Source organism: Pezoporus flaviventris, unplaced genomic scaffold, assembly GCF_033815535.1.
Source record: "Pezoporus flaviventris isolate CSIRO_AGI_PZ_B2104156 unplaced genomic scaffold, CSIRO_AGI_Pfla_v1 ptg000037l, whole genome shotgun sequence".
Lineage (NCBI taxonomy): Eukaryota > Metazoa > Chordata > Aves > Psittaciformes > Psittacidae > Pezoporus > Pezoporus flaviventris.
The window spans coordinates 14,133,695-14,144,804 of NW_026892585.1; the positions used below are offsets into that span (position 1 = coordinate 14,133,695).

The 11,110-nt window shown below is 43.1% G+C and overlaps 1 protein-coding gene across 6 annotated transcripts in view; it reads right to left on the reverse strand.

Annotated features, from left to right (window-relative positions):
- HYCC1 (hyccin PI4KA lipid kinase complex subunit 1) overlaps nucleotides 1–10,683 on the reverse strand; it is a 44,649-nt gene extending 33,966 nt beyond the window's left edge. For 2 of the 6 annotated variants that reach the window (XR_009745375.1, XM_061464748.1), the window contains exon 1: nucleotides 10,626–10,677. The gene's annotated coding sequence lies outside the window, so the exon portion shown is untranslated. Of the gene's footprint in view, nucleotides 1–10,588; nucleotides 10,603–10,625 lie in introns of those variants that run through there. The other 4 variants (XM_061464750.1, XM_061464749.1, XM_061464753.1 and 1 more) reach the window with 4 other exon arrangements.
- Nucleotides 10,684–11,110: the final 427 nt, after the last annotated feature.

An 11,110-nucleotide genomic window follows, 5' to 3' on the forward strand; every position in this document is an offset into this window, starting at 1 on the left:
CGCATGTCCAGTTAAAACGTCTCTCTACAACCTGGACTCCTACTTTGCAAGCATTTGTAAGCTTTCATGTAAACCAAATACGAACTATCCTTCCAAAGAACTTCCACTTGTAACTTCGGAAGTCCAACACACTCCAAGTGAAACAAGTATTGAAACTGCGCTCTTGGCATAAATGCTAGCACAGGTCAGTGATTTGGATGTCCCAGAAACAGGCTTTAAAGAACCTGGTACACTGCAAAAATAACCATTATGGTGCATTTACCCAGGGTAGATCTACAGTATAGTGTAATAACATCAGACATTATCAAATATGACTGCAATGGAAAGGTTTGATCCTACTGTACTCCAGAGCATCTGTTTTAAGTGAGTGCTATGATACATCCCACCACCCTAACACTATCCTTTGCAAAATATCATCTCCAGTATACCATTCCACTATTTCCCCAAAGATCATGAGAGAAAAGCAGGAACCTTGCTATTAGGAATACACCACAGATTTTATAGCAAGAAGAGGTTTATGGTGGTCTATTAATACATGCTTTAGTGGCTCATTTTGATAGCAAAAAATAAAATATATGAAGGTGCATTTTCCAGAAGAGGGGTATATCAATACTGAAAAAACCTTAGGATTTCATTTGCTTTGAGTGGTTGATGATTGCTCCCTGTTAAGTTGCAGAATTAAACTGATCCATCAATACATGCACATAATGCTGTGTTAAATAGCTTCAGGGCAAAAATTGCTTTATCTCTCCGTGGCAGTCTTCTCGCTCTTCCTCATCCCCTCCTCCCCCACTGGCCACAAACGCCCTCCTGCATGAGCGTGTTATACTCACAAGGACCTTCAGAGCAGCCAAGAACTCTGTGGTTTTTACATACTTTTTAAGCAACAGAAAAACAAGACTTTTAACTAAAATTTTTAAAAAGTCACAGCAGGACCCACAATTCTCTTTTATTTAGAAAAGATATATTCATGAAATGCTCTACTGCCACATATCATTTCAGTGCTGCAGTACTAAGTGTGTGTGCAACTTGAAGTCTCAGATAATCTACTTCCCCATACGTCTTGTCCTATATTGTATTAAAAAAAAAAACAAACAAACAAAACCTCAAAACCCAAAAGCATAATAGTGACAGAGAAGGAAAAAATAGGTGTTAATTGTCTCGCTTTGTGCAGCATTTTAATTTAGATTGAATTAATATTTGATGAAAAAGATCTTCAAAGAGTTGAAAGCATGAAAGCATCTAAACTCAGAACATTAGTTATTCCAAGAAAGAAATATAAACCTAATGAATCTCAAGTTACATAGGTTCTGGAGGGACTCTTATTTGAGCAACTGATATAATGATTTTCAGAGTAAATGGTGTCATTTATGTGCCATTGTTCTAAAGCCATAACAACAGATAGTGTCTAATGAATTTATATTGATATGGCTTAGGTAGCAGAGAACAGTTTAATATTACACATAACAGAGCATGCATTCATTTTCCTTTCCTGTTTCTTTTATTTGCATTCTCACTAAATCCCAAGATGTCTTCTGCTCAAAACAGGCCTGATTTGTGTGAACTGTAAGACCTACGTATCTAGTATTTCTAGAATGAAAGAGTGGTACTTTAATATTCAAGTTACAAACTCAGACCCTTGGTTTAGAGCACAGAGTTCATGATTTAGAGCCTGACAAATATTTCTGTGCCTAACACCAAAGTAGTCAAAATTTGTTTGTATAATAATCCAAAGCGCATGAGCTTGGAACTGATTTATCATATTCTGCTTGCATGCAGCAACTGAAAAGTCACTCGAATGGCAGATGCCATTATGACAATATATTGAAATTGGTCATTGACTACACATGTATGTGGGACACAGTGGACTCAAATGAACCTGAGCTGAATGATATCAATACAGTTTAACAACCCTAGGAAGCAACATGTTATGCTTGTACAAACTGTCCTATTAACAGGAAAGAGGCGTTGCAATGAACCAAGAGCAAAGCAAGCTGTGCCACATGAGAGCAAAAAGCAAATATAATCTCCATGAATGGATGCTTTCCAAACAGCACGACATTTGGAGGGTGGAGGTTAATTGCACAACACAAAAAGATCATACACCTATCATTTAAAAATCAGTAGACACATTTGAGGAACTTCTGGAATCATAAATGTGGCGTTATTTAGTTCCTGTTTCATCAGTTAACTTCCTATTCACACTTTTGTCAGTTCCTCTGTTTACTGTACAAGCAGGGACCTTCTTATAACTGCTCCTTCTTCCCTTGATGTGAAGTATGCATCCTACTGCTGCTACTTAATTTATACAGGACTTGTATTTTACCACACACACAAAAAAAAAAACCAAAACCAATTGTAGACAATTAAGGAAATCGGTCCTGTCACTGTTCCACCGGATTGCTGCAACTTGGTGAACACAGAATCAGAGAATGGTTTGTGTTGGAAGGGACATTAAAGCTCATCCAGCTCCAACCCCCTGTCACGGTCAGGGACACCTTCCACTAGACCAGGTTGCTCCAAGCCCTGCCCAACCTGGCCTTGAACACTGCCAGGGATGGGGCAGCCACAGCTTCTCTGGGCACCCTGTGCCAGTGCCTCAGCACCCTCACAGTAAAGAGCTTCTTCCTAATGTCTAATCTAAACCTACCCTCTGTCAGTTTAAAGCCATTCCCCCTTGTCCTGTTCCTACATGCCCCTGTAAAAAGCCCCTCTCCAGATCTCTTGTCACAGCCTTTAGGCACTGGAAGTTGCCCTAAGGTCTCCCCAGAGCTTTCTCTTCTTGAGGCTGAACAAGTCCAGCTCTTTCAGCCTGTCTTCACTGGAGAGGTGCTCCAGCTCCCTGATCATCTTCGTGGCCTCCTCTAGACTCACTCCAACAGGTGAACTATTCAACATAGGTGAGCTGTCATCCAGTTCTTTGCCAGAATAGGACAAAACATATAAGACACTTTTGAATACCCATAAAATGGGAACGAATCAGAGATTTTCATTACTCCCTTAAGGAATTAACATTATGCATTATGGATGCAAAGGAACTGGATAGTGTAGAGAAATCTCATTATGTTGAGTTTCAGGTGGAAAACCCTTATCAGTTTCCCCTTTACAGCTGCACCTTGCCAGTAACAACAGCTTGGGATAAAATATCATTGCACAAATAAATATTACATTCTAGTAAGAACTCTTGGTAACCAGTGAAAATGCATATGCTTCAGACACACTTAAAATTTTAGCATGACAAAAAAGAATACTACTGCAAATATGTCTATCAAACAAAAATTAGCAAGGCAGCAAAAAATTACAAGTAGAAGAGATAGCAAGTCTACATCTCTAACACAAGGCAAAAAGGGCAGGAAGAGTAGTTCTGCTATACTTCCACACCTGACTGAAAATTCAACAAAATTTCAACCAATTCTAGCCAAAACAACAGAATTCTGATACTTCAAGCAGTATCATTAAATACTCTACAAAACAGATGTTCCCTTTGTTGAGTTTCACTAAGTAACATGATAAGCCTTATTGTCTGCAGCATCTCATCACACCACCACTGTGGCAAGAACGCCTGTTATTTACAATACTGACACAAAATGCTGCTAAGAAAACAGTGAACAGGGAAAGGAACTTGAGTTTTGAATTTTTTTCCCTCAGCTTTACAACTACATGTAAATCACATTCTCTCAAGACAGGCAGGAATTGGTAAATGCTACACCAATGCTGGAAAAGCTACAGAATGCACATGTAAGTGTGTGTGCAGAACTATCATCAAAACGGCTTTCACCTACTCCTCTGGCTGTTGCACTGGAGTTTAGTTCAAAGCAGGAAAAAAAATGCAGGAACCTATTAGTCTTTCTAGACCTGACATATGGAGTCAATATAATTAAAAGCATGAGAGATGTGAATGGAAAGACTATGCTTATTGAGCCTAAAAGCTGTAACTGAGTAAAAGCAGTAGCATGTCCACAGCACATGACATGAAACAGGCAGGTATTTTGGCACAACCTAAAGAAAGTCAGTAACAAAAGGTATTATATTAAGAGACAGTAATTGGTTCAGCCAGATATGCTACTAAATGACAAACTGTAGAATACTCAGAATTTCACTGGCAAAAATCCAGTGTGAAGTTACTGTGAGGAAGATAAAATTATTGCTTTAGTGGGAAGTATCAAGAGCTGCGGAATTCTCTAACACAAAACAATTCCCCTTCATCAGCCTAACTCAGAATATACGATATTGCAGCCTGATTTTGCAACCTACTTCAACTCTGGCAGAGTAACACAACTTCCTACAGCCAGCAAACACTGAGGAGTGCTACTGGGGGAAAAGCGTTAAATTCTGTACCCACAGATCCTATAGCATGCTTCCTCAGACAGGGATGTTTCTACAGTATACCCAACATGTCTTACATGATAGACTCTTGAAAATATTCACAGTATCCTAACTTTCAGAGATGGTGTCCAGTTTAAAAACTTTTTAAATGCAGTTTTTGAAGATTAGGTCAACTTAATGCTTTTACACATATTCCAGTAATTTGTTTTAATACAGCAAATACTGTAGTATTAAAAATAATTCAAAATAGGAAACAATTGTCTTTACATATGTGAACAGGATTCAAGCACTTGAAAACAAGTCACAATGATATAGTACAGCCTTGTCCATTAACCAGACACTCAGGAAGACCCTGTATCATCCAGCATTAGCTTCTGTATGATACTCAGACTGCTAGACAGTTTAATTATTGAGTATTAGATTTAATTCTCTATTGCATACTTCAAGTGTAACAGGCTTCTTCCCCCCTTTCTAAAAAGAAATAATAAGTAATATTGCAATAAAGTATAGTAATAGTACTGAATAATGGTGTTTAGCATTAACAAAAATATTAAAGCTGTATGCACTATTCATCAGGTTGAAGTTAATGCCTTGCTGAAGCATAAATATTTATCCGGTGCAAACAGCAGGAAACTGTAGGAGACAACATGGCTTTAACATTGAAGTGAGTTAATTAGTACCCAGTGAGGCTTCAGAAGGTACTACGCCATTTCTGATTAAAGGTTAGTTTCCAAAAAAAGAAAAAGAGGCAACAAAATGTAAAGGTTATGTTATCTCTTAACAAAGAGAGATGTTTTTAATAGCTACCAAAGTGCCCAAGATATACAGTTTCTGTCATTAAGTTTAGAATGAGAGCTTTTAATCCAGTCAGGATAGAATACAACTTCTGCATCAGCAATAGTCATGTTTTACTACTCAGCTAGCACTGCTTTTACCTAAGCATCTTTGTTACACTTTCATTGCTACACAGCATTTCAGATCATCGAAGGCTGGAGAGAAGATGACAAATATACATGTTTTAGACAAAGAACCGGTTGCCAGTCTTCTTCTCAATGATCAGATCATTCTTCAGCAATGCTGGTCTTCTAAAATAAACTAAAAAGTGTTTCCATGCACACCGTAGCTTTTCATGGCATTCTCCAAACAGAAGACTGATAATGATTAAGTATCTGTTCAAGTTCTACATGCTTTATTGATTCCAGTTCTAATAAATAACACTCTTAGCAACAACTCTTTATTGAACCCACTTGTGTTAAATTTGTATACCATTTGGAAGTTACACTGACGGTTTATAAACAGAGCCCTTAACTTATCACACAAACAAATACACCAACATCCTCCCATTTCTGCCACTGCAGTGAGAAGAAAGTGTCACATTCAGATGTGACATTTCAATGTGCTTGGGCTGTAAGTTAGGCTGCTTTCATTCACCAGTCTTCCAGCTGTTACTAAAGCACGTAAGTTCATGTGGGGATGCGTCTAAAGAAATCCCTGTAAATAACAGTCACCCTCCCTGTCTAAACTGACATACTATTTTTATTCTGCTGCTCTTCAACATGGTCCTAATTAGGACAAAGGCTTCACAACAGGTTCACCAGAAGTACACCTCATATCCTCCATTATTTTAGATGTGCTAAATTAAACCCAGAGCTGTTGGATCTTTCAGATGTTGTTGTTTCACTGGAGTTGTTTTTTGTTTGGTGGGTTTTGGTTTTGTGGGAGTTTTTTATCTAATCCATGAGTGTTTGAACTTTCAAGCAAACAAAGTTCCAGCACAAATTCTGATAGAAATCTTATGATTTACAATAACAAATGTAGAAGTATTTCACCCTGCAGACTCACAGAAAACCTTTCAAATAACTTAAAATAATTTAAAAGTCAGTTATTCATAAAGACAATCTTGAGAGTATGCAGAAGTACTTCATCTTAGAAGCATGTGCATACACTTATAATAGATGTATAGGGAAGATTCTGGCAAGGCGCTGGAACAGGTTGCCCAAAGAAGTGGTAAATGCTCCATCCCTGGCAGTGTTCAAAGCCAGGTTGGACAGAGCCTTGGGCAGCATGGTCTAGTGTGAGGCACCCCTGCCCAAGACAGGGGGGTTGGAACTAGATGATCTTAAGGTCCTTTCCAACCCTACCGATTCTATGATTCTATATGCTATGATATTAATGGCGTGCAGAGCTTGAGCAGCCTAGAAGCTTTAAACACAGCCTTGCGACAATATGCAGTTGCTCCACGTTCAAAACACTTTCATCCTTTTAGTAATCCTTGTCTTCAACATCACCAGTCTGACACAGATTTCAGTCCTTATCCTGACACCACTTTCTTATTGCCTTCCAAGATTATCTCAAGAAGCATTTCAAATTAATTAATCCAATTTAAGTTCCTAATTAACTGAGGCTAATAAAAATATGTTCTAATGCCAGCACATTTTCCATTCCCAAATGTGCATTTAATACACCACCATGTCAATTCTGGCAACTGAGGACAGCAAACTGACAAAAGGACCATTTTTTCTGGAGAAGAAAGAAAATACAGATTTAAAAGGTATCACGCCTACAATTCTAATGAAGGTGGGAAGTTTTTATACTTGCACAATTAAAGAAGAGCATTAACAGATCAAAAGCTGTATTTTGTTAAGCAGGAAAACTATCAGATTCCAGTAAAGCAATAAATACTTCCAATTACATCCAACTAACCACAAACCAACACACTGAAAAATGCTGCATATAAAATGCAGGTTTTAAGCACATTGAAGCTTCATAACAACGTACAAGAAGTCTTGGAGATTACACAGCATCTTCCAGTCATCAGGGTATTACACCTTGGTAAATAAATACAAATCTGCAGCCTTTAATTTTTCTAAAAGTGCAATAGTTTCAGATTTGAGTTCTTCCAAATTCATAGAAGACAGAGCATGCATACAGCGATGGTCATATCATCATACACCCTATACAGGATGACAGGATCTCCTGCTTAAACTTCATCCATATTGCTCCTGGAAGACTGGTCACTGGTAACACTTTAAATAACACACCAATGCAGCAGTTCATACCTGTAATCTCCATTTATGCTAGCAAAACTACCCCCACAAATCCTATGGCAGACTTAAGTGTAAGTTTTGTACTCAGTCTTGCATTTGCAAGAGAGAAAGCATGCCAGGCTATGCCAAGAACAGAATGATTTGGGTTAGAAGGGACCTGAAAGATCATCCAGTTCCAACCCCCCTGTCATAGGCAGGGGTGCCTCACACTAGACCATGCTGCCCAAGGCTCTGTCCAACCTGGCCTTGAACACTGCCAGGGATGGGGCAGCCACAGCTTCTCAGGGCAACATGTGCCAGTTTATTCCACCATCCTCACGGTAAATAATTTCTTCCTAAGATCTAACCTAAATCTACAATCTTCTAGTTTAAAGCCACCCCCCTCCTTATCCTACATGTCATACACCAAGCGAAGGCCTGATAATTAAACCCAAGAGGGTCATCCACCCAAAGGATTTATCTCTAAACTGTTCCTGATATAAGCTTTGTACATTTTCAGAGTGCCCAGGTGATCTTTGTTGAGATCCCAAGTGCTACTGTATTTTAATATTCTTATAACATAAACATTTAAGCCTCATGAAAGTTTCATCTGAAAGCCTCAAATGTAAAGAGTACTCCACAGGCTCTTAGTCCCAAAGGAAAGTCTGGGAACTGTGAATTTTTGCTCATAAATCATCCAGATTTCTCAAGCTGTGCATTTTTCACACAACCTGAAACAAAACAGTGTCACATCAGACCATAAAACATGTATTTACTTTCTAATTAAGACAGCCAGGCATTAGCCAGGATTTCATAATCAGTAAGTCTCTAGAATGAACATGACAAATTTCATATTGCATGTATTAAAGTCAGCAATGGGTTAAGAGTTCCTACCTTAAGGCAGGAACTAATGAAAATTAATTTCCTGACATGAACATACAAAGAAGGTTCAAGATGTTGGGGTTTTACACTAAAATGCACTAAAAATCAGACTTTAATTCAATGACTTACTATTAGGTTTGATACAGTCATAACATATGCATCAGTAAATGGGCTCTTCTCCCAGCTTAATGCCAGCTCCATTGTGCTAGGTGAAATACAGATGACACATACCATTTGTAGTGCCTAGCCTTGCAGTATCTCAAGCACACGCTTGTTTGCAACACAAGTCCTTGCAAAATTAGAATCCAAGTGACTTAACTACCAAGCTATGCCTGTGAACATGACTACCATGAACTCTCTCAAGAAAACCCTCCCATTCACAAGACCATGGCAGGAGCTCAGCGCGATTCTGCCCATGAAAGCCTTTTTCCTTGTAAAAGGCATTCTGAGTAAATTCAACTCGTACCTTAAAGAGAGCTCAACACTGAAAGGAAGTGAATTGCTACAGCTAATAAATCATCAGAAGTCATACTGAACTTCCTGAAAATTGTCACCTCTCTGATAAAAGGCCGGCTTAAAGTACCTTGTCTCACAAAGAGATTATCACAGAGAGATGCAGCCGAGTTTTGCATTTCAAAAGTAGCATTTTCATATTGTCTTCTTGGGAGGAAAAAATATGTCCAAGAATAGTGCCAGACGGATCTAGAACGCAGCTTCAAAGACATTACTGGTACCAAAAGTATTTAACTGATGAAAGTAGTACAGATTGTAAGTGAAATTGACCAACCTTTACAACTCTGGTTACTTTTCACAGCATATGAGAACTTGTTGGAAGGAGGAGAGGACACCAGAAGCAAGGCACTGTCATAGACGAAGGCATTCTGTGAAAAGCACAAGCTTCTGAATAGACTCCATAGCATCTAACTGCATTATTGGATGGAGAAACTGCCGAAAAGCTTTTTAGAGGCAATGAAAACAACCACCAATGTCATTCTACGCTTTGCTGCGCAAAACTGTCTTTTTGCCCCTTTGCCGTGTCATTTGTTCAAGTTGCCTTTAAAAAAAAAAACAAAACAAAAACCTCATCACCCAATCGGAATTTGCAGCTAACAGCAATCACTTCATAGAAACTTTCATCTTTTGTTCCTCTACAGTCGTCTTCACACACTAGCAGCCTATACTAAAGATTACGAAAGAACAATGCTAACAAGACTTGAAAATCCTCGAGTACACAGATCTTTCCTTTGAGAACTTAAGACTCGGGAGCTTTTTCGGGGTAGAGTCAGAATCCAGCTGGATGGAAAACAAACGTGAGGTCTTTGGGGATTGCAGGGAACAAGACATGCCCACCACCACTATCTCTGTTTTTACCATTACCTTTAAAACACAAAGCAGATGGAAAGTTACTTCAGTGTAACGTGCGGAAAGTCAAATACCGAAGCCTGAACAGGCACAACCCCCCAGAGTCTGCGGCGCTTCCCGATGAACCTCAACCACAAACTCTCATCAAATACAACTGTTGCAGCCACCTCCCCGCGTCCCTACCCGCGGACACCGAAATCAACGCGGCAGGAAAAACAAAAACCACGCGGAAAAGATGGGTTGGAATGGATGTAATCCACAGCACGTCACTGAACTACGTCCCAGATCTTTCCACGAGCGAGCAGGCACACGCTCCCAGCCGGGGAGCGAGAAGTCAGCTCCAGGCACCACGCTGCTCGGGGAGACCAGCGGGAGCAGCTCCTTTGTCTGGCCCGCAGCCGGCTGCCCGCACCCCCCACTGCCTCCTCCAGCCGACACAACTGACCCCGCTGGCCCGAGCCGCCCCGCCAAGGCCGCCGCTCCCCTCCTCCGCCCTCCCCGACCGCCGCCCGGGACCCGAGCGAGAGCGGGCGCGGGAGGACCCAGACGCAGCCGAAACACCAGCGGCGCCCGGGGAGGACCGCGGGAAGGGGAAAGCTGCAGCCGGTGCCCGGAGCGCGGCCCCGCCCCGCGGACAGAGACCAGCTTCCCTCAGCAAGGCGGGAGGCGCGACCGCCGACCCCCTCAGGGCGCCGGCCCTGCCCCTCCACCGTCCCCCGCCCTGCATCGAGCACCGGCCCTTCACCCGGCCCCGCCGCGGGAACTCTGCCACCCCGTCCGTGCCCGCGCCCTTCGCACACCGAGCGAGCCCCGGGGGTAACCGCGCACCGACGGCTCCCCCGGGGCGGAGCGCGGGACCCAGAGCCTGAGGGGCTCTCCGCAGCCGGCCGTTAGCTGCCCAACCGCGCAACCGTCCCGCCGGCGCTGAGGGGCTGCGCCAGCCCCACGAGAGAAAAGTTGGCCCTGCGGGAGCGGCCACTAAGCGAACTCACCCGTCCCGCCCGCCTCCGCCGCCGCTCGCCGCCTTACTCGCCCGCCGGGAGCGACAGCGGCAAGCGCGGGCGGTGGCGGGCTGGCACCGCCCGACCCCGCTGCTGCCTGGCGGCGGCCACAACCAATCAGAGGGCAAAGCGCGGTCACGCCAGCCAATAGAGTGGCAGAGCGGACCGTGCGGGCGCCCTCTCCCCGAATGGGTGGTGCTGCCCCGCTCCGAGGGCGGGCGGCGGCGGGGCCAGGGCTGGGGGGGGTCGCCGGTCTGTGAAGGCGCCCCTGGAGGGAGGGGGGATCTTCGCGTCCCGCAGCCGCAGGCCCGGAAACGCGAGAGGCGGTGGCAGCTCCGTGGGGTGAGACAAGTCATTGTTTCCCCGCCGGGGCTGAATCGGCAACGTGCCTCCGGCGCCGGGCAGAGCCCACCCCCGCGGCCGAGGAAGCCGAGGCTGACCCGGGGCGCTGGTGAGGGCCGTGCCCCGAGGGGAGATGCTCCATCCGTGGCGGCGGGAAGCGCACGCTGCCGG